This window comes from Mesoplodon bidens, assembly GCF_964165515.1.
Source record: "Mesoplodon bidens genome assembly, chromosome: 3".
NCBI lineage: Eukaryota > Metazoa > Chordata > Mammalia > Artiodactyla > Ziphiidae > Mesoplodon > Mesoplodon bidens.
This window is the reverse complement of record NC_138178.1, coordinates 42,344,357-42,368,391: the sequence shown is the minus strand read 5'-3', so window position 1 is coordinate 42,368,391 and position 24,035 is coordinate 42,344,357. Positions and strand designations below refer to the sequence as shown.

Sequence of the window (24,035 nt, the reverse complement as noted above, 5' to 3'; positions counted from 1 at the left end):
ATGACAGTAATTGGTAAGAAGCCGCAGCCAGAGGCAAAAGCAAAGGAAAAACTATAAAGTAACTAAAGCACTGAAGTGTGGGACAGTTTAATTACCAATAGTCCATGAACTGCAACAACCTCAGAAGGCAATTCAGTAGCACAGAATAATACCTGATGCACACAATGAATTCGAAATTCTATGTCCTCCAAATCATCTTGGTTAAATTAAGTTTGAAGAACTTCATTTAAGAAGACCAGGAAAAGCTTTATAATGCATTTTACCAAAAATGACATTTAAAATAGATTTTTAAAAAAGATCTCAATCTTCTTACAGATATTTCACTTTGTAATCTTAGGCAAGACAGTAAACTACATTTTGTCCCTCTGTTTTTAAAATGAGAATAATAATAGTACCTATCTCATGGGGCTGATACATTAATTCATTAAATGAATACATATAAATCAATTAGAACAGTTTTGACACAGAGCAAGGGTTCAATAAATTTTAGCCAATAAAGTCATTATCTTCAAAATTCATTTTTAAGGAATACTTCATTATTTCATACTAGGTAAATGAGATATTACCATACTGAGATCCATATAATCCAGACAATTAATTGCAAAGACTGGGTGAGAGCAATGAAGACTAAAAAAGGGAATATAAAAAAATGAGAGACAACAAATGTACAAAGAAAGCAACAGAAGAAGAGAGGTGTTAAGTCACCACTTTGCCTACACTTCTATCAACATTTTTCTCATCATAATCAGTTGCTTAATACATATCTTCTTCATAGACTGTGAGCCCTTTAAGGACAGGAACTTATTTTTTTATTTTATTTTTTTTAGTATTTATTTATTTATTTATTTATTTGGTTGCACCAGGTCTTAGTTGAGGCAGGCGGGCTCCTTAGTTGCAGCTCACGGGCTCCTTAGTTGTGGCATGCGAACTCTTAGTTGTGGCATGCATGTGGGATCTAGCTCCCTGACCAGGGATCAAACCCAGGGACCCTGCATTGGGAGCATGGAGTCTTATCCACTGTGCCACCAGGGAAGTCCCCAGGCACTTATTTTTATATTGTCAGCCCAACATAGTGCCTGCAACATAGCAGATACTAAGTATATAACAAAATAATAAGGGGGTGGGACTCAATAAGATTTGAGATCAATGATGGGAGTACCTGATTTTACCATATCCTAACAGGACTGGGGGGCAGAGTCTGTAAAGACTTATCACTTTTTATTTAATTGATTATCAATATTCTACTCCTCTATTCTTTCTGAACTAGAAAATAAATTTCAAAAATGTTTAAAAAATAGTTAATTTGCTCTAAAATTAGAAATCTTTCAAATGATGATAAAACAAATTTTGGTAATATTTTTAATATTAAAAATATATCTGGGACTTCCCTGGTGGCCCAGTGGTCAAGAATCTGCCTGCCAATACAGGGGACAAGGGTTCGATCCCTGGTCCGGGAAGAGAAACTAAGCCCGTGCGCCACAACTACAGAGCCCGCGCACCACAGGTACTAAAGCCTGCATGCCTAGAGCCCGGGCTCCGCAACAAGAGAAGCCACTGCAATGAGAAGCCCAGGCACCACAACGAAGAGTAGCCCCCGCTCGCCACAACTAGAGAAAGCCCACATGCAGCAATAAACACCCAATGCAGCCTAAATAAATAAATTTATTTATTTTAAAAATATTTCTCTGATTAGCCTGTTATGCCCAAAAGGTAATCCTAATGGTCAAATGGTCAGGGAGTCATAGCAATAAACAAATACTAAAGAGGCACACCCACTTTTTAGCTGTTAATCTGCCAGATGCAGTGCAGATACAAAAACAATGACATGGTCACTTCCCTCTTACCTCTGGTACTAAAGTAAGCATGTTTGGGGATGACCAACCCTAAAGCCCCCTCTCTGGGACCCTTACCCCAGGCCCTGTGAAGTACACAACCATAACAGTGCCCCTCCCTCACAGATATTCGGTACAGGCAGTACCCCTAGCCCAAGCAAGATAGACCAAATCCAGTTCTTCTCCAGGAATTTGGAAAGCTGAGAAACAAAACCTAAGCCGAGAGATCATGTATCATCCAGTCTGGAGGCAGCATCACAGCAAGCTAAAGTCACATTTAACCTGAAGCTGAGGTGAAAGCAGAAGCGAGAAAGAAAGCAAGAGAGAGTAGAGAAAGCCGGCCTACAAAGGAGAGAATGGAGCGGCGCTGGGGCATTTGCCTCAGGTGCAAGATTTAAGAGGATGCCAAGAAACTCAGTAATCAAGGCAGATAATAGTGTTATGCACAGGATTTTTAAAAATCCAAATTACTGTTCTGGTATGAAGCAGAGGCACAGAAAGAAGCCGAAGACAGTCCAGGCAAAACTGCAGTCAGAGGGAGAAAGGACAGGGACTTTCCAAGTGCTTGCTCTGGGTTCCAGCTGTAGTTCATTTCAAGGAGCACAGCTGCCTTAACAGGGTGAAAACCCACTACAACTCCCAGCCCTGCTGCCGTATCTTCTAGTAGCCTAGCTTAAGTGGGTGGTGTTCCTGAGACCTAAGAACCTTGATTAATAAACTCTATTTGGGAAAATGAGACATGCACATAAAGCTTTTTTTTTTCCTTTTTAAATCAAGGCAATACATATTTAACCGACAAAAGAATGGTACTGTCAATTAGTGATACAGAAGTTCAGAGATTGCTATGGGTGGTCAGGGAAGGATAGATTTAGCCAGATAGAAGTGGGGAGGAGCAATATCTAAGCAAAGACATCAAAGTACATGCTAAAAAGGGGTGGAAGGAGGATGGGAAGGGAGCCAGGGAAAAGAGGAAGAAAAGTCAAGTAAAGGGGAAGGCATGACCTTCACACACCCTGTATCATAGCCAAAGAAGTAAATACAGTTCCCTGCTCTTCCGCCTCCAGCCCTCAGACTACACTGTTCGTTACACGTGAAATATCCTTTTCTACCTTTTTTCATGTTCAAATCCTATCACATCTTTCAGGGACCAGTTAGAACATTTCTTTGAAGAGGCTCCTCTGATATCCCATTCAAAAGGAGTTATAAGCCAGAATTCCTATCTGGCAGTGGGAAAAGATAGAAAAGAGGATATGGCAGATGGGAAGGCTAACTAAGAAGCTGAATGCAGTGACAAGGGCTGTCCTGTGGTGGGGAGCAAACTATATCCAGCAGTTTACTTGCGATGTCGTCTGATATCTTAGGAGAGTACGAAGTGAGATCATTTGACGAGGAGTAATGGGGGCTCCAGAAAAGTGGCAAAGAAAAAGCACGTGTAGAGGGTGTGCTGATAGCTGACAGAAGGGCCGAGCTGCACAGAAGGCTTTGCAGAGATAAAAATGTGCAAATCTGTCGAGGTCCATTTCTGTGCATGGTTCTGTGATTTTCTCTAAGAACGTGTAGATCTTTGGGACAAATGAGTGGAACAAAAGGGGGGGGCTGACTTTTAAATAATCATTTATTGATATTTCCGAATCAAATTAAACTTTCTTCCCCATCTCCCCACCCCTTAATCCCACCCTCAAGCCAAGTAAGCATCCCAGTGGCCATTAAAGACAAAAGAAAGAAAAAAAAAGGAACAGTTCTTTAAGAATACTAACTTGGGTTAATAATCGCCCACCATAAACAAAAATAAATCCTGGGGTTATACCAAATCTTGCCACACTTGCTCCAGGGTAAGGGCTGCCTGAAGATGTCAGACTTATATTGTATATGTTTGTATACATTACAGTGTATCCTCTTTTCACTGGTATGCATATCAAGGAAATATTCCTTAACAACAACTGATTAAAATGATAACACCACACCCAGTGAACTAAAATGTTTTGTTGGTTATACTTTTCCATGTGCAAATCCCCTACTTTACAATTAATAACATCCTGCTCAAAAGGACTGCTATATAATAAGCTAATTACAACAATCTTTCCTACAAGTCTATATACATATTAAATAATACAAACATATCAGACAATTGCTACTGGTTTAAAAGATGAAAAGCTCTAGAAAGTGTTTTAAACACCAGGAGAATACACTTTGAAATAAACACAACTTGCCATCACACTCTCATTCACTCTTGTCCACTTAGGCCTCTTTTCCTCCCAGTTTATCATTTTCTCACATATGCTTCAGGAGTTGTGTTTACATGTGTGTACGTGTAGTGATATTAGTGCTTAGATATGCCCAGATATGAAACTGTTTATTTGTAAAGGGTTATCTCCATGTATCAGTTACCTTAGTTTGTAAGTTCATCTTGGTGTGTTTGTGTTCCTCCCTTAGTGAGTAGGTGTAAGTGTTTGAGCATATGTACCAAAGGGAGTGTATCTCTCTACAGGTCAAAAAGTGTGCACATCTGTGGAGGAACCTACCTTGTAATACGATTCTCAAAGCAAACTATTAAGAGTATAATGGTGAAAGAGGCCCGTCACAAAAGACTATATACTGTATGATTCTATTTATATGAAATGTCCAGAATAGGCAAATTCATAGAGACAAAAAGTAAAAAGCAGAATGGTTGCCTATGGCTAGGGGTGTTGGGAGGAAGTACGTAGTGACTACTAATGGTCAAGGGGGTTCTTTTCTTTTCTTTTCTTTTAATTTATTGATATTTATTTATTTGGCCACGGCACGTGGCATGTGGGGATCTTAGTTCCCCGACCAGGGATCAAACCCACGCCCCCTACTTTGGGAGCTTGGAGTCTTAACCACTGGACTGTCAGGGAAGTCCCAGGAGTTTCTTTTTGGTGTGATGAAAATGTTCCAAAATGAACTGTGGTGATGGTTGCACAACTCTGTGAATATACTGAAATCCATTGTCCTGTACACTTTAAATGGGTGAATTGTATATGTGAATTATATTTCAATAAAGTTGTTACACATTAAAAAGAGAGAGAATAAGGAAACCAAAGTTGTCCTCCATTTCCATGGAAGGGTAACCCTGTCTTTGAAAATCTTAACTTTGTTCTACTTCAATTTTAATTAAGCTTTGGATTCAAGATTTCCCACTGCTAAGTCCCCTAGTGGTCTCATCTCATTCTCCAGCTTTATTTATCTTTACTAACAAGGGTGACCCACATACAGAACACGATGTCCACTGGTTACCACAGAGAAGGACATGTACACTATGACTTCAACCATACAAAAATATGTGGATGAACAAAGCCTGGAAGGAAATGAGGAAAAATAAAACAGTTGCAGTAGAGTAATATGGTTAAGGTGACGTTCTTTTAAAAATGTTATCACTGGGGCTTCCCTGGTGGCACAGTGGTTGAGAGTCCGCCTGCCGATGCAGGGGACACAGGTTCATGCCCTGGTCCAGGAAGATCCCACATGCCGTGGAGCGGCTGGGCCCATGAGCCATGGCTGCTGAGCCTGCGCGTCCGGAGCCTGTGCTCCGCAACGGGAGAGGCCGCAGCAGTGAGAGGCCCGCGTACCGCAAAAAAAAAAAAAAAAAAAAAAAAAAAAAAAAAAAAAAAAAATGTTATCACTGTATTGTGTTATCAGTCAATAAAATCTGGAAGAAAAAAGAACCAACCTGTCTCCTTAGAAACTGTTCCAAGACAAATTCAGGAACTGTGTCAAAAAGGATTGGACTGGGGCTTCCCTAGTGGCGCAGTGGTTGAGAGTCCGCCTGCCGATGCAGGGGACATGGGTTCGTGCCCCGGTCCGGGAAGATCCCACATGCCGCGGAGCGGCTAGGCCCGTGAGCCACGGCTGCTGTGCCTGCACATCCGGAGCCTGTGCTCCGCAACGGGAGAGGCCACGGTAGTGAGAGGCCCGCGTACCGCAAAAAAAAAAAAATAAATGATTGGACTAGTGGTGTAGTGTAGTAGAAAGATGAAAACTAAAATGCATGGGTTTTATACGTATATATATAGTTACATCTATATTGACCAAGTCAATAAACAGGAAAATATTAAGCTCTCTCTAACTTGCTCAGGGTGCAACTTCTACTGAAATGAGATCGGCTCCATTAACTCAACCAACAGAAAAGCCATTCAAAATTAAAACTTAGGGACTTCCCTGGAGGTCCAGTGGTTAAGACTCTGCGCTTCCACTGCAGGGGGCGCAGGGATTGGGAACTAACATCCCACATGCCCAGTGGTGTGGCCAAAAAATAAATAAATAAAATAAAATTCAAATTCATTATTAGCACCTCCATCAGGAAATACACGGTAACTAGCCCTGGATCAATCTCAGTCTAGCTGCAGTATGGAAGAGGTGCATAAAAGTTGTTGCTTTAGGGCCTCCCTGGTGGCGCAGTGGTTGAGAGTCCGCCTGCCGATGCAGGGGATACGGGTTCGTGCCCCGGTCTGGGAGGATCCCATATGCCGCGGAGCGGCTGGGCCCGTGAGCCATGGCCGCTGGGCCTGCGCATCCGGAGCCTGTGCTCCGCAACGGGAGAGGCCACAACAGTGAGAGGCCCGCATACCGCAAAAAGAAAAAAAAAAAAAAAAAAAAAAAAAGTTGTTGCTTTGTTTGTTTGTTTTAAAGATCCAGGACCCTTCTTAAGAAACTGACAGTATAAGCAAAACTAAATTACAAAGTAGCTCAGCTTATTTTCAATTAAGTTGCCAAGTCAATCTAATGGCAAAGATTTTTTAACCTATGTTGCTGCAACGACTGGATATCTGTGTGAAAGGAAAATAAACCTAAACCCCTACCTCCCATCATAACACAAAAATTAATCTGAGATGGAACAAAGATCTAAAATGTAAAACCTAGAAAAAGAAAGCTTTAAAGAAGAAAAGCTTTTTTTTTTTTTTTTTTTTTTTTTTTTTGCAGTACGTGGGCCTCTCACTGTTGTGGCCTCTCTCGTTGCAGAGCACAGGCTCCGTATGCGCAGGCTCAACGACCATGGCTCACGGGCCTAGTTGCTCCGCGGCATGTGGGATCTTCCCGGACTGGGGCACGAACCCGTGTCCCCTGCATCGGCAGGCGGACTCTCAACCACTGTGCCACCAGGGAAGCCCAAGAAAAGCTTTTTTTAAAGAAAGCTTTGCAAGCCTGGGGGTGGGCATAAAAAAACACTAACCATAAAATTAAAAGTTAATAAAATGACTCCATAAAAAATTTCTGCTTATCACATCATTAAGAAAATAAATAGAAAAGCCAAAGCCTAGGTTAAAAAAAATCTCCAACACGCGTACCAGACAAAAGACCTGTACTCAGAATATATAAAGAACTCCTTCAAACAACAATAAAAAGATGAACCACCCAATGAAAAAAATAGGCAAAAGACTTGAACAGATGCTTCACAAAAGAAAATAAAGGATAGCTAATTAGCACATGATAAAGCATTCAACGTCCTTAATCCTCAGGAAAATGCAACTTAAAACCATAATGAGGTACCATTTTACATCCTCTAGTATGGCTAAAATAAAAAAGGCTGACAGCACTAAAATTTGGCAACATTAAAAATTAAAATTTGGGGCTTCCCTGGTGGCGCAGTGGTTGAGAGTCCGCCTGCCGATGCAGGGGACGTGGGTTCGTGCCCCGGTCTGGGAGGATCCCACATGCCGCGGAGCAGCTGGGCCCGTGAGCCATGGCCTCTGAGCCTGTGCATCCGGGGCCTGTGCTCCGCAACAGGAGAGGCCACAACAGTGAGAGGCCCGAGTATGGCAAAAAAAAAAAAATTAAAATTTGGGGACTTCCCTGGTGGCCCAGGGGCTAAGACTCTGTGCTCCCAATGCAGGGGGCCTGGTACGATCCCTGGTCAGGGAACTAGATTCTACATGCAGCAACTAACAGTTCACATGCAGCAACTAAAGATCCTGCATGCCGCAACCAAAAGATCCTGCACACGGCAACGAAGATCCCACGTGCCGCAACTAACACCTGGTGCAGCCAAATAAACAAATATATTTTTTTAATTGTGTAGGGTTTCCCTGAGAGCGGAGTGGTTAAGAATCCTCCTGCCAATGTGGGGGACACGGGTTTGAGCCCCGGTCCGGGAAGATCCCACATGCCGTGGAGCAACTAAACCTGTGCGCCACGACTGTTGAGCCTGCACTGTAGAGCCAGGAGGCACAACTACTGAAGCCCGCGTGCCTAGAGCCTGTGCTCTGCAATAAGAGAAGCCACCACAATGAGAAGGCTGCGCACCACAACGAAGAGAACCCCCCACTCACCACAACTAGAGAAAGCCCGCACACAGCAACAAACACCTAACGCAGCCAAAAATAAATAATAAATAAATAAAATAAATAAATTTTTTTAAAAAAGAAGAAATTAGGTAAACAAATTGCAGTATATTCATACAATGGAATACTATTCATCAATAAAAGAGAACCACTGATACACACAACACAGATAAATCTCAGAAACATCATGTTACAGGAAAGAGGCAGACACAAAAAAGCACATACTACTGTATGACTCCATTTATGTCAAGCCCAAGACTAAGCAAAACAAACCTATGGTGTCAGAAATACAGAGTAAGAAAGTGGTAACCTTTCAGAGGGTGGGTGAGGGAAATGGCTGGAAAGTGGCATGAGGGTAGTTTCTATGGTGAGAAAAATATTTTCTATCTCTTTTGGTAGAAGTTACAGTGTATAAAATTGGCAGAACTCCTTGAACTGGACACTTATGATATGTGCATTTTATTGAATGTTAATGATACCTCAGTAAAACAACACAAAGTAGCACTCTGCTTCAAGATATAATGATTTTGTTTCAAATGAAATTCTAGAACACCACTCCCCACATGTTCAATTACTTTCCACTTTGGATTACCGACATCTCTATTCCTTCATTATTGCAAATCACCTAATGGATTACAGATGCACATAGGTAGATTGATATAATTGTATCTGTTCATGTTTAATTTTTCATAAATGGCAAATTAAGTTTGATTCTTCACAATTTCAATACATACCTAATGGACTATGAGAAGTTCAGTAGAATTTTCTGTTTTCTTTACCATTTTCCTCTCAATGATTTTCTAGTTGTCATTTTAGAGGGTCAGATATAAAATTGACTGAGAAAGGGTAAGGCATGTAAATCGAATGTCAGCAAGGAAGGACAACAGTGCTTTGACCACTATCACAGCCTAAAGAAAAAGGCTCTCAACTATTTTTATCAAGACAGAGTCATATATATTTAAATTTAAGAACAACTGAAGGGGAGACCTTCAAGATGGCGGAGGAGTAAGACATGGAGATCACCTTCCTCCCCACAAATACATCAGAAATACATCTACATGTGGAACAACTCCTACAGAAAACCTACTGAATGCTGGCAGAAGACCTCAGACTTCCCAAAAGGCAAGAAACTCCCCACATATCTGGCCGTGTAGCTGACAGGGTCTTGGTGCTCCGGCTGGGTGTCAGGCCTGTGCCTCTGAGGTGGGAGAGCCGAGTTCAGGACAAGAATTCAGAGTAATGATAGTAAAGATGATCCAAAATCTTGGAAATAGAATGGAGAAGATACAAGAAATGTTTAACAAGGACCTAGAAGAACTAAAGAGCAAACAAACAATGATGAACAACACAATAACTGAAATTAAAAATTCTCTAGAAGGAATCAAAAGCAGAATAACTGAGGCAGAAGAACGGAGAAGTGATCTGGAAGATAAAATAGTGGAAATAACTACTGCAGAGCAGAATAAAGAAAAAAAAATGAAGAGAATTCAGGACAGTCTCACAGGCCCCTGGGACAACATTAAACACACCAACATTCAAATTATAGGGGTCGAATTTGAATTCGAATTATAGAAAAAAGAAGAGATAAAGAAAGGGACAGAGAAAATATTTGAAGAGATTATAGTTGAAAACTTCCCTAATAAGGGAAAGGAAATAGTCAATCAAGTCCAGGAAGCACAGAGAATCCCATATGGGATAAATCCAAGGAGAAACACGCCGAGACACATATTAATCAAACTATCAAAAATTAAATACAAAGAAAAAATATTAAAAGCAGCAAGGGAAAAACAACAAATAAAATACAAGGGAATCCCCATAAAGTTAACAGCTGATCGTTCAGCAGAAACTCTGCAAACCAGAAGGGACTGGCAGGACATATTTAAAGTGATGAAAGGGAAAAGCTACAACCAAGATTACTCTACCCTGCAAGGATCTCATTCAGATTCAACGGAGAAATTAAAACCTTTACAGACAAGCAAAAGCTAAGAGAATTCAGCACCACCAAACCAACTTTAAAACAGATGCTACGGGCTTCCCTGGTGGCGCAGTGTTGAGAGTCCGCGTGCCGATGCAGGGAACACGGGTTCGTGCCCCAGTCCGGGAAGATCCCACATGCCACGGAGCGGCTGGGCCCGTGAGCCATGGCCGCTGAGCCTGCGCGTCCAGAGCCTGTGCTCCGCAACGGGAGAGGCCACAGCAGTGAGAGGCCCACGTACCGAAAAAAAAAAAAAAAAAAAAAAAAAAACCAACAGATGCTAAAGGAACTTCTCTAGGCAGGAAACACGAGAGAAGGAAAAGACCTACAATAACAAAACCAAAACAATTAAGAAAATGGGAATAGGAACATACATATTGATAATTACCTTAAATGTGAATGGCTTAAATGCTCCAACCAAAAGACACAGGCTCACTGAATGGATATAAAAACAAGACCCATATATATGCTGTCTACAAGAGAACCACATCAGTCCTAGGGACACATACAGACTGAAAGTGAGGGGATGGAAAAAGATATTCCATGCAAATGGAAATCAAAAGAAAGCTGGAGTAGCAATACTCATATTAGATAAAGTAGACTTTAAAATAAAGATTGTTATGAGAAGCAAGGAAAGACACTACATAATGATCAAGGGATCAATCCAAGAAGAAGATATAACAATTATAAATATATATGCACCCAACATAGGAGCACCTCAATACATAAGGCAACTGCTAACAGATATAGAAGAGGAAATCGACAGTAACGCAATAATAGTGGGGGACTTTAACAACTCATTTACACCAATGGACAGATCATGCAAACAGAAAATTAATAAGGAAACAGAAGCTTTAAATGACACAACAGACCAGATAGATTTAACTGATACTTATAGGACATTCCATCCAAAAAGAATAGATTACACTTTCTTCTCAAGTGCACACGGAACATTCTCCAGGATAGATCACATCTTGGGTCACAAATCAAGCCTCAGTAAATTTAAGAAAATTGAAATCATATCAAGCATCTTTTCTGACCACAACGCTATGAGATTAGTAATCAGTTACAGGGAAAAAAACGTAAAAAACAGAAACACATGGAGGCTAAACAATACGTTACTTAATAACCAAGAGATCACTGAAGAAATCAAAGAGGAAATCATAAAATACCTAGAGACAAATTACAACGAAAACACAACGATCCAAAACCTATGGGATGCAGCAAAAGCAGATCTAACAGGGAAATTCAGAGCAATAAAATCCTATCTCAAGAAACAAGAAAAATCTCAAATAAACAATCTAACCTTACACCTAAAGGAACTAGAGAAAGAAGAACAAACAAAATCCAAACTTAGTAGAAAGAAATAAATCATAAAAATCAAAGCAGAAATAAATGAAATAGAAACAGAGAAAACAATGGCACAGATCAATAAAACCAAAAGCTAGTTCTTTGAGAAGATAAAATTAATAAACCATTAGTCAGACTCATCAAAAAAAAGAGGGAGAGGACTCAAATCAATAAAATTAGAAATGAAAAAGGAGAAGTTACAACAGACACCACAGAAATACAAAGCATCCTAAGAGACTACTACAAGCAACTCTATGCCAATAAAATGGACAACCTGGAAGAAACATACAAATTCTTAGAAAGGTATAACCTTCCAAGACTGAACCAGGAAGAAACAGAAAATATGAACAGACCAATCACAAGTAATGAAATTGAAACTGTGATTAAAAATCTTCCAACAAACAAAAGTCCAGGACCAGATGGCTTCACAGGTGAATTCTATCAAACATTTAGAGAAGAGCCAACACCCATCCTTCTCAAACTCCAAAAAATTGCAGAGGAAGGAACACTTCCAAACTCATTCTATGAGACCACCATCACCCTGATACCAAAAGCAGAAAAAGATATTACAAAAAAAGAAAATTACAGACCAATATCACTGATGAATATAGATGCAAAAATCCTCAACAAAATACTAGCAAACAGAATCCAACACATTAAAAGGATCATACACCATGATCAAGTGGGATTTATCCCAGGGATGCAAGTATTCTTCAATATATGCAAATCAACCAATGTGATACACCATATTCACAAACTGAAGAAGAAAAACCATATGATCATCTCAATGGATGCAGAAAAAGCTTTTGACAAAATTCAACACCCATTTATGATAAAAGCTCTCTAGAAAGTGGGCATAGAGGGAACCTACCTCAACATAATAAAGCCCATATACGACAAACCCACAGCAAACATTAATTCTCAATGGTGAAAAACTGAAAGTATTTCCTCTAAGATCAGGAACAAGACAAGGATGTCCACTCTCACCACTATTATTCAACATAGTTTTGGAAGTCCTAGCCGCGGCAATCAGAGAAAAAAAGAAATTAAAGGAATAGAAATTGGAAAAGAAGAAGTAAAACTGTCACTGTTTGCAGATGACATGATACTACCCATAGAGAATCCTAAAGATGCCACCGGAAAACTACTAGAGCTAATCAATAAATTTGGTAAAGTTGCAGGATACAAAATTAACGCACAGAAATCTCTTGCATTCCTATACACTAATGATGAAAAATGTGAAAGAGAAATTAAGGAAACACTCCAATTTACCACTGCAACAAAAAGAATAAAATACCTAGGAATAAACCTAGCTAGGGAGACAAAAGACCTGTATGCAGAAAACTATAAGACACTGATGAAAGAAATTAAAGATGATACAAACAGATGGAGAGATATACCATGCTCCTGGATTGGAAGAATCAATATTGTGAAAATGACTCTACTACCCAAAGCAATCTACAGATTCAATGCAATCCCTATCAAACTACCACTGACATTTTTCACAGAACTAGAAAAAAATTTTTCACAGTTTGTATGGAAACACAAAAGACCCCGAATAGCCAAAGCAGTCTTGAGGGAAAAAAAACGGAGCTGGAGGAATCAGACTCCCTGACTTCAGACTATACTACAAAGCTACAGTAATCAAGACAGTAGGGTACTGCATAAAAACAGAAATATAGATCAATGGCACAGGATAGAAAGGCCAGAGATAAACCTATGAACCTATGGTCAACTAATCTATGACAAAGGAGGCAAGGATATACAATGGAGAAAAGACAGCCTCTTTTATAAGCAGTGCTGGGAAAACTGGACAGCTACATGTAAAAGAATGAAATTAGAACACTCCCTAACACCATACACAAAAATAAACTCAAAATGGATTTCAGACCTAAATGTAAGACCAGACACTATAAAAACTCTTAGAGGAAAACACGGGAAGAACACTCTTTGACATAAATCACAGCAAGATCTTTTTTGATCCACCTCCTAGAGTAATGGAAATAAAAACAAAAATAAACAAATGGGACCTAATGAAATGTCAAAGCTTTTGCACAGCAAAGGAAACCATAAACAAGACGAAAAGACAACCCTCAGAATGGGAGAAAATATTTGCAAACGAATCAACGGACAAAGGATTAATCTCCAAAATATATAAACAGCTCATGCAGCTCAATATTAAACAAACAAACAACCCAATCCAAAAATGGGCAGAAGACCTAGATAGACATTTCTCCAAAGAAGACATACAGATGGCCAAGAAGCATATGAAAAGCTGCTCAACATCACTAATCATTAGAGAAATGCAAATCAAAACAACAATGAGGTATCACCTCACACCAGTCAGAATGGCCATCGTCAAAAAATCTACAAACTATAAATGTTGGAGAGGGTGTGGAGAAAAGGGAACACTCTTGCACTGTTGGTGGAATGTAAATTGATACAGCCACTATGGAGAACAGTATGGAGGTTCCTTAAAAAACTAAAAATAGAACTACCATATGAGCCAGCAATCCCACTACTGGGCCTATACCCTGAGAAAACCATAATTCAAAAAGAAGCATGTACCACAGTGTTCATTGCAGCTCTATTTACAATAGCCAGGACATGGAAGCAACCCAGGTGTCCATCGACAGATGAATGGATAAAGAAGATGTGGCATGTATATACAATGGAATATTACTCAGCCATAAAAGGAAACGAAATTGAGTTATTTGTAGTGAGGTGGATGGACCTAGAGACTGTCATACAGAGTGAAGTAAGTCAGAAAGAGAAAAACAAATACCGTATGCTAACACATATATATGGAATCTAAAAAAAGAATGATTCTGAAGAACCTAAGGGCAGGACCAGAATAAAGACGCAGATGTAGAGAATGGACCTGAGGACACGGGGAGGGGGAAGGGTAAGCTGGGACGAAGTGAGAGAGTGGCATGGACATATATACACTACCAAATGTAAAATACATAGCTAGTGGGAAGCAGCTGCATAGCACAGGGAGATCAGCTCGGTGCTTTGTGACCATCTAGAGGGGTGGGATAGGGAGGGTGGGAGGGAGACGCAAGAGGGAGGAGATATGGGGATATATGTATATGTATAGTGGATTCACTTTGTTATAAAGCAGAAACTAACACACCATTGTAGAGCAATTATACTCCAATGAAGATGTTAAAAAAATAAATATGTTAAAAAATAAATAAAGACCTCTGGATGGAAAAAAAAAAGAACAATTGAAAAGCTAGCATAATTTGCTAGCTAATTTGAACTTTAAAAGAAAATGCATCCTAAATAACAAGAGCACTGTACGTCAAACAGACAGCTGTAAACCACCGAGACCTTTTCTACTGTTTTACTGAGTCCTCCTCTGCGCCTGTATCCAGGTCTATTTTCATCTTCACCACCTCTCATCCTCCCTAGGATACTGCTCAGACCTAACTGATTTTCATATAGCCAGCTCACTCAAAGTTCCAAATAAATTAATTTATGAAATTGTACTATGTTCTATGTAGATATGTCATAAACACACTCAAACAGTATAGAGTGTACAGCCTGGGGGGAAAACAGATGACCACTGAGTGGGAAAAAGATGACTTCACTTGTTTCCTACCCCGAAAACTGTAGAAGATCTCTCCGTTTGAACTCCTACCGCAAGTTTTTATTCCCTACAGACAACTCTTATAGTGCTCTGAACTATAAACAAGTACACATGCCTAATCTCAGAGGGAGTAGGCTCCCAGACAAAAAACATGTCTTCTATGTCTGTATTCACCATGAGCCTAAGACAATACCTTGAACAGGATGGGGCAAAACACAAGTTGAATTACTGAATTACTGAATTAACGTAAATGAAAACAGTTGAGGGTGGAAGAGGAGGAGAGAAAAAAAAGCTGAGAGGATACATCAAAGAGAAAGGAGAAGGGAAGGAGCAAAAGAAGAGAAAAAAGAAAAGAAAATTTGTGAAGGAAATTCTTTTTGTTAGAGTAGGATTACTTTTTTTAAATTGGGAGTTGAAAAAGCCATTGCTATGCACCTCATATCACAGCTATCAACACTAGTCTTTTTTTTGTTGTTGTTTTTTAACATCTTTATTGGGGTATAATTGCTTTACAATGGTGTGTTAGTTTCTGCTTTATAACAAAGTGAATCAGCTATAGATATACATATATCCCCACATCTCCTCCCTCTTAAGCCTCCCTCCCACCCTCCTGATCCCAGCCCTCTAGGTGGTCACAAACCACCTAGCTGATCTCCCTGTGCTATGCAGCTGCTTCCCACTAGCTATCTATTTTACATTTGGTAGTGTATATATGTCCATGCCACTCTCTCACTTCGTCCCAGCTTACCCTTCCCCCTCTCCATGTCCTCAACTCCATTCTCTATGTCTGCATCTTTATTCCTGTCCTGCCTGTAGGTTTTTCAGAACCATTTTTTTTTTTAGATTCCATATATATGAGTTAGCATACGATATTTGTTTTTCTCTTTCTGACTTACTTCACTCTGTATGACAGTCTCTAGGGCCATCTACCTCACTACAAATAACTCAGTTTTGTTTCTTTTTATGGCTGAGTAATATTCCATTGTATATATGTGCCGCATCTTCTTTATCCATTCATCTGTCGATGGACACTTAGGTTGCTTCCATGTCCTGGCTATTGTAAATAGAGCTGCAATGAACACTGTGGTACATGCTTCTTTTTGAATTATGGTTTTCTCAGGGTATATGCCCAGTAGTGGGATTGCTGGGCCATATGGTAATTCTATTTGTAGTTTTTTAAGGAACCTCCCTACTGCTCTCCATAGTGGCTGTATCAGTTTACATTCCCACCAACAGTGCAAGTGTTCCCTTTTCTCCACACCCTCTCCAGCATTTATCAACAATGGTCTTTAAACTGTCATTATAAACACCTTAAAATATCTCCCAACCCTTGATATTAAAAGTGTGGCCTCCCACTGCAACTACAGTATTCCCTTTCTGACCAGCAGATTCCAAGCCCCCACTTCAAACCTACAAGTTTCTGGGTGATTTATGGCTGTTAAAGTTTGAGAAGCACCACCTACACCATTCAAGTCCTTCCTGTTGTACTGAACCTGTGTTTTATTTAAATGGACCAGTAGCTAACAGTTGAAAAATCTCTGATTAGAGGAAACTGATCATTGTAATTGGATTTGATCTGTATGTATTTAACTTTAGGTTAAGTTACTAATTACAGAGTAATTTGGCCTGGAGGGTATACCACAAAACTTTGTAACTAGTCATAACAACATGATTAAAAGAAATCGAGCATTAGGTCAGTGACATCCTCAAGAACTCAGTTTTGTTCCTTCATGCCTAGCACTGGGCTTGGAATGACAGGTGTGGCCAGTGTTTCCTGACTGAATAAAATAAATGAATTTTTACAATCAGATATCTAGGGCTGACAATCTTGGGGTCATGTGGCCAAACAACCTCATTTTAAAGATGAGCAAACTAGAAATCCTGAGAGATTCAAAAGCAAGCAAGCTAAACTAGCCAAAATATGCTGCATCTCACATTTTCCCTTTTTGTTCCTTTCCTAGGAATGTGTTAGAAAAGTGATTCTAAGTATTCTAATAAAATGACTGTGGGCTCTTAAAGAAGTGATAGGGTAAAAAGGTGCCTAGGACTAGGAAGAAGAGACTGGCAAAAGTAAATGAGGTTGGGCTTCCCTGGTGGTGCAGTGGTTGAGAGTCCGTCTGCTAATGCAGGGAACACAGGTTCGTGCCCCGGTCCGGGAAGATCCCACATGCCGCGGAGCGGCTGGGCCCGTGAGCCATGCCCGATGAGCCTGCGCGTCCGGAGCCTGTGCTCCGCAAGGGGAGAGGCCACAACAGTGAGAGGCCCGCGTATCGCCAGAAAAAAAAAAAAAGGTAAATGAGGTTGGACAAAACTGTTTTTCTAAGCCTAATAAACTTTTGGACAGGCCAATTAATTAATCAATTTAATCTGCTGAAAAATAAATCTGAAGGAATTCTCAGAAAAAGAAACATGAGCTGCATGAAAATGTTACAAACCAAGGGAGACCGCACATAACTAACTTAAATCTCCACAGGCTTATTTCCTGTTCAAGTATGACCTCCTGGGATAAGTTTTACTGCAGTGTTCATTACCAGATGACTTTTGGTTTTAAGAGAAGCCAAGGGCAAGTTGGAAATATGATTCTTAACTAAACATAAAAAAACCAAAAACCAGAACAAAAATCCCCCTGCGGCTGTTTCTCATTTGTTTGTAATCAGAATGCGGGCTTGCAGAGGAAACACACCAATTTCTGTAAGCAAAAATATAACGACCCAGTCACGTCCTCAAAACAAACCAACATACAAACTTCACAGCCGGATCCAGCTGTGCTGAGCAGGAGCCAGGAATTTATTCTAAGAGCAGATAGATCAAAACGGCGAACGCAAGACAAGCCAGATTTCAATCAAAAAGAAAAGGGTGTGCCCTACTTTTTTTTCTTTTTTTTTTTCTCTTCTTCTTATCAACTTTCACCCAGCAGAAACCTCTGAAGGAGTCTTGGTGAAAAAAACCTTTTCAGACGCTAGTCCCCAGAGCTACACCTCGGTGGGGTGGAAAGGGTAGGCACCGCGAGCTCGCACGGTCGCGGCCCGCGCAGGCTCCAGCCGGGAGGGGAATGGGCCGGTCCCGAACCCGGCAAGGCCGGGCCCCCCCGAGTGATTCATCAGCAACTCGGGATTCGCGCGCCTCCACCGCAGGCAACGCCCAGCGCGTCCCACGGCTCCTACCCCGGCCCGTTAGCCCCGAAGCAGCCCCCAGCGTCCCCTCGCTCCCCGAGAGGGACTGGTAGGGAAGATCCCAGCCTGGCATTTGGAAGGCAACCTCTCCCGCCTCAGCCACCATGGCCGGTGCGACTCCCTGCCCGCGCCCGCAGACGGACTTCCTGGAAAGCACGAGCTTGGCTTACCTGACTGGGGCCCGCTAGGGTCACCGACCTCCTTCACAGACCCGCGGGGACGGCCAGCCGCTCAGTTCCCAGTACCCGCCCGTCTGCCTGCTGCCGCCTCCCAGGGAGTTGTCTGATCCACCGCCGGCAGCTCCCCCAACTCGACGGCCCTGGTTCCCACACCGCCGCCGACGCGCGTGCGCACTCCCAGGTCGCGGGGCATCCTGGGAGTTATAGTTCGAGCGAGGAGGGCGCGGCTCGGCGCAGACCCTGGTCTGTTCTGTGTGCAGGACTTAGGAAGTGGCTGCGTATACCAAGCCTTACACCAGCCTGAGAAAACGTCCTTTACTAGTGGAAATATCTACCTTGGACCCTTTGGGAGCTATAAACAGCAGCTAGAGGCTCCTTAATATAGATTTCCTTTTTACTTTGACTTTTAGTCAAGAGGGACACAAGGCAGGACTTGTGTTGTACCCTTCGTGCTAATGTGAGGACATAACATCGAGACCTTTAAACTTGTCGTGAAAAACTGATAGAAAAGGAAACAGGCCAAGCACGAGAGGGACGTAAATCAGGCGGATGTCACCTCAAGCGCATAGTGGCCCTAGTGATTTCCTTAGGTTTGCAACCAGGGGTGATGTTGCTGCGATCAGTTTCCACCCCATCCCATCTTCGCATTCCAGCTTCAAGCTATACAACAGGCAGTGGAACTGGGCTGATGTAAGTGGGAGAAAAAAGTAGAAGCGCTGCTTAAAGGGGGAACTGGGGCAGGTGGGCGCTCTGAAGACGAAGAGGAAGACAGTGGGAATACTTCAGATGGCAGCTCTAGGGTGGCCTATGAAATGGCTGCCTTTTGTCCAGGGCTCTGAGAATAGGGAAAAGCCACGGCCTTGCGTTCATTACTTTAATCACTCACGGGTAATTTTCCTGGCCTGCTCTTCAGGAATAAACCATTCCCCGGGGTAAGGATCAGCTTTGATAGGGCTTCTCAAAGAATACAGCCAGATAGAGGATTGAAGTGCCTGCTTGAGATACATTCCAGCTACACCCAGTGTGGGAGCCGACTAATTGTTAAGCCTCCCCTGGCATTTACTTCTTCCCCTCAGAGCAGGGAGCACGCCAGGTAAACACCCTGGAATTTCATGCAATTAACATCCACTAATTCTAGCAATGAAGATCACTGATGATTTGGAGTTTTTCAGGAAAAAAAAAAAAGAAAACAAGGGGAAAAAAACCCTCCAAAATGCAAATACACTTAGAAGGCAATTAACATTAAATCTTGTGCCATTGCATCTTATTTTCTATAGCATCTTCGTGGGAATCAATTTCTCAAATATTCTTGGAGATAATAGCTGAGGGCAATTTCCTACAGAATTCAGAATTCAGGTTCAACTAATATTTATTGAATATTTAACCCATGCCAAGAACTGTGCCAGCACTCCCTTTATAATATCTCATCCAATCCTCTAAATAACCCTGCAAAGAATATATTAGTATACTCCATTTCTACAGATGAGAAAACTAAGACTCAGAAAAGTTAAGTAATCTGTGCAAGGTCACACAGCCAGTAACTGGAGATCCAGAAATGAAGTACAGGTAGCCTGACTTAAATTCTAGCCTGCTTCCCAACACATTTCCTTTGGAAAGGAAAGGAAATCCCTTTACAATTCAATCCACCCCCATAAGTCCTTACATGAAGATTTTTATTTCCTACCACACGTACACTCTTTTGCTCTACTGCAGTCACAGTGGCCTCCCTGAGGTTTCTCAATCCTGCCAAGTATTTTCTCACTTCAAGTTCTTTCTACTACACAGGAGAATGCTTCCCTCCCAAATACTCGTGGCTCATGCCCTAATTTTCATGAAGGTTCTGTTCAAATGTCACCTCTGAAAGGTCTTCTCTGATCCTCTTACCCTGTCTTTCTCCTCTGTACTTGCTTTGTCTTCTTAGCACCTGTCACTCCCTAACATCTTGCTTTATTTACTCATGTAAGCTTAAGGAGTTTGCATCATTTACCCCCTCTCTCCCTAGCATCTGCAGCAGTGCCTGACATACAATAGGTATTCAATAAATATTTGTAAATAAATGAATAACTTTCCCTCCCCCTCCTGCACATGAGTGGGATACAGATCCACAAGGTTCATGGTAAATGCCAGCCAAGGTCCTGATGCAACTATAAACAGCAGCTGTGAGAGGGTTTGGCTCCACAGGACAAGATCCAGTGAAACTCATCCTGAAATGGAGCCCGAGCTCTCTTAAAAGGACTACACTTTATGGGTTGCCATTATTTGCTTACAGCTAGAAAAAGCACAATTCTAGAAGAGGGAAAAAAAGGCAAAACCTGAACATTATATTTACATAAATAAGTGAAAAGGTTAATCCATTAAGTGCCTGTGGTGGATTGCAATGTTGTTCCCAACTATTTGCTCTCCCGTAGAGGAAAAGACTACCTTACCCACTGTTACATGACTGGCAGTGCCTCTCTGTAGATACTTTCAGGCTTCTTTTCCTTCTTTCTTCACAAAAATACTGTCATATTGTAATCGCAAAGCTTACAAACATGAATTTGCTTTGGCCAATAAAATGAATTGAAGCGACAATACGACAGCTTTGAGTGGAGGCTTTAAGAGTGCCATTTCCTACTCGTGTGCTTACTCTTTCCTTCCACCAAGAGAATGGCATGTCCCAAATAGAGTCTTGTCCTTCTGCCTGGGTTTTAGAATGAGAAGTCACATGGAATCAGAGCCTTGGCTGAACACAGGTGCTGACGTGTAATGTGAGCAAGAAGTAAACAGAGATTTAGGTTTGTTTGTTACTATAGACTGACCTAGCAAAGCTGACTACTGCAGTGCCTATTCCATGAAAGGCGATCCTCTGAAATAAAAGTGGTCTGGCACCCCTCCCCCACACATTTAATCCCACTACAAGTAATGGAAAACAGTTTAAGTTCAACATAGGAAAGAGAACACATCTGAGACTGTTAGGTAAAATATTTGAATAAGGAACAGTGTACACATCCTGTTCGTTTTCAGGGTTTTGGCAGAGTGAAAGTGATTGACAAAATGACACTGTGACATTACTTAATTTATTACAAGCCCTAAGTAGTGTTATCTTTAAACTTCCTGCCAGAGTAACTCATTAAGCGTGTCACACTGAATCATCATTTGCAACTTAATGCCAGCGGCAATTTTCTTGTTATCAAAAGTTCCTTAAGGAAATAGTTTCCTTGATATACTGAAGTTTTTTGTTGTTTTTTTTTTAATGTGTTTTATAGGAGAACTGAGAAAACTTAAGCTAAAGACATCAAGTTGTAACTAAAAGGTAAGGATTTCATCCCTGGGAGCTTGGAGTTGGTTAAAGCAGTGGGAGGGAGGAATCAGAGAAGACAAGCACCATAGATGGGGCGCACGATTTTATAGAAAGGATTCAAGCAAAGCCTTTAGCTTGAAATATCTTTCCCTAGCACCCCATCTCTGCTTGTTAGAAGCTTCCTCATGTTTCATTGCCCCTCTCAAATGCCTGTTTCTGACTCAAACTTCCCTAAGGCCATCAGCTGGAATTGATTTTGCCATACCTCATATTTTCATACCCTACTGTGCCTCCGCTGAAGCTGCACTAAATGCATATTTCAGCCAAGTGCCAAAGGGCTGAGAACTTACATTTTCAGCTGAAGCCAAGGTTGCTCACAGATATCACTATCAAAAAATAAACTTTTGGATACACAAATAAACCTAAATTTTAATGCCAAAATTTAAATTATTGTTTTAATATTACTTAAAATGTTAGTGCTAAAATAGTAAAGTTTAACATAGTATAGCATAGGAACAATAATTTCCCAGTTCTGTGAGCTGTTAGACTCTCCTACAGTCGCTGGAGAGTCAGATTTCAGCAGAGGCGAGTGGATGAACAGAGCCATGTCCTAAATGGAACTAAATAAGAATTAAATTCTGGTTTTAAATTATACATGCTAGGTACACCAAAGATTTCTATAAAGAATAATAGTATGATGTAATCTCTACTTATCTTTCCTTGTATTATTATTTTAGAATTTTAAGCATATATTGACTAAAAAAGATGTTGTTGTTCTTCCTAAGTTATCTAACTAATGCAGTCTCTCTTTATATTTGTAGTAACTGTCAACCTATTTCCCTACTTATCTACTTGAAAGTTCTTAATGCTTTTTAATAATTTTTGAATTAATTTATTTTTAATCGATGTTGAAGACAAAAGAAACCTTTCACAATCAGCAATTATTACAGCATTTTACTTATCCAATTAGCAATATACATTTATATTTGATAGAATTTCAACAAATAAATAACAGATTTTTCACTCAGATTAAATCTAGAATACCTGCCTATATCTGAAAATTAATAGTCATAAAATAATAGCAAATCTAAATGACATACTTTGTTCTTATCAGTGACACTGTTGACTGATTATATATAAGAATTACCTTTTAAATTACCTATCACCAACCATGCCAACGTTCAAGGATGATGGGAATAATATTGAAGTAGGCATTCCAAAAGCTGAGGCCCAAAGCCCAGGACAAATAACAGATTTTCGGACAAATATCAAGACTCTTTGTCTACTGTCATTTAAGCTAGAGTTGGCTTTTAGGCAGGCACATTCTACTTCTTACTCACAGTTAAGCTTTTAGTCAACACCAAAGTTTTTATCCACACAGATGGCAATTAAGTCACATTTTTCCCATTCTATCGTTTGTAGTTGACTTTTTGGATTAAAAGTAGAAAACTAGAGACCTCCCTGGTGGCACAGTGAATAAGATTCCGCCTGCCAATGCAGGGGACATGGGTTCGATCCCTGGTCCAGGAAGATCCTACATGCTGCGGAGCAACTAAGCCCGTGCGCCACAACTACTGAGCCTGTGCTCTAGAGCCCGCAAGCCACAACTACTGAGCCCATGTGCCACAACTACTGAAGCCCACGCACCTAGAGCCCAAGGCCTGCAACGAGAAGCCGCCGCAATGAGAAGCCCGTGCACCACAACAAAGAGTAGCCCCCACTTGCAGCAACCAAGATCCAACGCAGCCAAAAATAAATAAATAAATTTATATATACATTAAAAAAAAGAGTAGAAAACTACTATTGTTTCTATTCAATTTCATCTGATTAGATACAGGCTTGGATTTTGGCCTGTCCAGATATTTTTGAACCTCTCAAAGTAGTTCTTATCTCTCCCAGTGCCCATTAGTTAAAGACTCAGTCTGTATTCTATGAGTATCACACCCAAATTACTGATGAACTGCTAACCAAAACTCATCAAGGAAAGAGCCATGTAGTGGCTAAGCCCTCCTGGTTGAAATTCTTCCATTCATCAACCTTTACTTATAATCATGAGTCAAAAAAAAAGACTGTTCAAACCAGTCATTTAACTATTTAGTTGAACTGTTATACAGCCCACATTTCTCAAGGGTGTTGAGACTTTCTCAAATGTCTTGATGAAATCCAAACACAGTACGTCCTTTTGACTCTACTCCCATGATTTCCTATCATTTAATATAAGTGAATCTGTGCTACCTGTTAAGAGATCACTGCTTCACTTCTAAGTGCTTATAAACCACTAAAGTGCATAATACACTTTTCTAAAATTTTGCTCAGGATAAGTTCAGTGGTCTACAATTTGGAGACCTCCCCCAC

General features: G+C 40.8%; 1 protein-coding gene across 2 annotated transcripts in view; it reads right to left on the bottom strand.

Moving 5' to 3' along the window:
* The window catches only part of TMOD3 (tropomodulin 3), a 92,579-nt gene extending 74,012 nt beyond the window's left edge, over positions 1-18,567 (bottom strand). For both annotated transcript variants that reach the window (XM_081227971.1, XM_081227972.1), the window contains exon 1: positions 18,392-18,567. The gene's annotated coding sequence lies outside the window, so the exon portion shown is untranslated. The remainder of the gene's footprint in view (positions 1-18,391) is intronic.
* Between the last annotated feature and the right edge of the window lie 5,468 nt (positions 18,568-24,035).